This window comes from Nelumbo lutea, chromosome 1 (assembly GCF_056320005.1).
Source record: "Nelumbo lutea isolate HS-2025 chromosome 1, American lotus-T2T, whole genome shotgun sequence".
NCBI classification, from domain to species: Eukaryota; Viridiplantae; Streptophyta; class Magnoliopsida; order Proteales; family Nelumbonaceae; genus Nelumbo; species Nelumbo lutea.
Genome location: NC_142684.1, coordinates 67,494,025 through 67,496,268, shown reverse-complemented (window position 1 = coordinate 67,496,268; position 2,244 = coordinate 67,494,025). Strand labels below are relative to the sequence as shown.

General features: G+C 44.7%; 1 pseudogene; it reads left to right on the top strand.

Moving 5' to 3' along the window:
• The first annotated feature begins 452 nt into the window (after positions 1 to 452).
• On the top strand, positions 453 to 1,852 carry LOC148875059 (nuclear transcription factor Y subunit B-3 pseudogene; annotated as a pseudogene).
• Positions 1,853 to 2,244: the final 392 nt, after the last annotated feature.

Here is a 2,244-nt window from a genome sequence, read left to right as displayed (position 1 = left end):
CCATTTTTCCCCACTCAAATATTCATAGCTCCGCACTGTACTATATAATAAGAACCGGACCAAAAGTGTGTAGGTCCAGGCCCATCAAATGGTCTAGTTCACTTGCGCCGGAAGTCAGTGATGGGTTTTACTTCTCAAGACTCATTTCTGGACCACCTCCCCTCCTCGTTGACCTTCTCTCTGACGTGGCGTCGCTCGTCACCGTTCAGTTTGGCTACAGATCTAAAGTCAAGCCAGAGCCTCTCCAAATTCTCAACCAAAATGTAGATTCCCTACACATCCGGTACCAACCACGTGCCAAGATATAGACGACACAGATGTTCCTGTCCTCCGGCCCATCAAACGACAATTCATCCATCCATGAAGCGCATTCTTATCGACAAATAAACGATCATAAGTGGTCCACGTGTCACAAATGATACGATATTAGACCTAATATCCAACGGACCCAGTGCTCTCTAGTCGCTACCCCCAAAAACCTCTCCCGCAGAAAAGATCCAGTTCCGCTCCGACGTCTCGCAGCCATTTCCGCCTCCGAGAACCAACGAAATCTCACCGTCGCTTCGAATTCTTTTCAGTCCTACCACCACAATGCCTAGCTTTATCATTTGGCTTTGAAGTCTGCTAGAATTCTCATCTGGAACTGTTATTTACTTTACCAGTGAAATTCACTCCTGTCTTCTTATTCTCTTTGTTTCTTTTTAACTCTGTAGAAGTGGAACTACTTTTGGTCTCAATCATAATTGTGGTTCGTTTTTCTGAGTTGTGCAAATTCTTATCTAGCTTGTCTCGCTTTGCACCATTCGTCCTTGGGCTTACTATCTGTGTTTTCCACGGAAGAAACAATTGTTTCTTGAATTTGATTCCTTTCTCCTCTCGTTTTTGTAATTTTGTTTGTCATCGTGACGGTCTGAGGGATAATAGAAAAAAAAAGTCGATTTCGTTCCTTTGCAAACTTCTGTTATAAAAGTGGGCACAGCGTTCTAAGTTCTTGTTCTTATCTCTTCGGTCGGAGGTCATGGCCGATTCCGACAACGAATCCGGCGGTCAGTACAACAACGCGAACAGTGAGATGTCGCCGCGGGAGCAGGACCGCTTCTTGCCCATCGCTAACGTGAGCCGGATAATGAAGAAAGCACTTCCTGCGAACGCCAAGATTTCAAAAGATGCGAAGGAGACAGTGCAGGAGTGCGTATCGGAGTTTATTAGCTTCATCACTGGGGAAGCGTCCGATAAGTGCCAGAGAGAGAAGCGGAAGACGATCAACGGTGATGATCTGCTCTGGGCCATGACAACTTTAGGATTCGAGGAGTACGTGGAGCCCTTGAAGATATATTTGCAGAAGTTCCGAGAGATGGAGGGTGAGAGGAGCTCCATGGGACGGCAGGGGGAGAAGGACGGGTCAGGAGGCGGGGGATCGGCCGGGGGAGGCAATGGTGGTGCTGTGAACCCTGGGAGCGGGAGCAGCAGCGGCGGTTTCAACGGAGGTGGGATGTATGGCGGAGTGCAATCAGCGATGATGATGATGGGGCATCATCAAGGACAGGTGTACGGCTCCGGTTCGTATCATCAAATGGCTGTGGCTGGCGGTGCTCCTGTGAAAACTAGTTCAGGCAGTGGAGCTTTGGCGGGGAGGTCAAGGTAGGTAGATCATACATGTTTCACGAAAAAGGTATGATGATGATAGACGATGAATGAATGGACTTATGGCGATGATGATGATCATCATCATCATTATGATATACCATGAATTGAATGAATGAACTTATATGATGATGATGATGATGATGTTAGTGTGGATGATTGTATAGTACTCTTTCTCTACTTCCAAATTTCCACTTATCTTTGCTTTGATTGTTTCTTTTGTCCTCATGAATTATTTTACAAATGTTAATTTCGAGTGGAGAATTTCGTAATTTAATTAAGGTTAGTTTGGGGAGGAGTGTTAAATACAAATATGAACAATTGTACACAGTGCAGAAATAAAGAACAAGGATATTTAGCTTATACCTACCTATCATATAATTAAGAAGGGAAGAATCAATCACTGAATTAAATACTCAATAAGCGCTATACTGTGTACATCACTAATTAGCTAGCCCTTCTTCATCACCTGTGGTGGTATGCTCAAATACTTAATGAGCGCGCCCTCATTGGATCAACTCTAGAAAAGAGAGAAAGAGCTAATCCTGACCTGATGGTTGGTTTCAGGGCGGAAAAGAAGAGAGTGAAATAAAGGAAGTA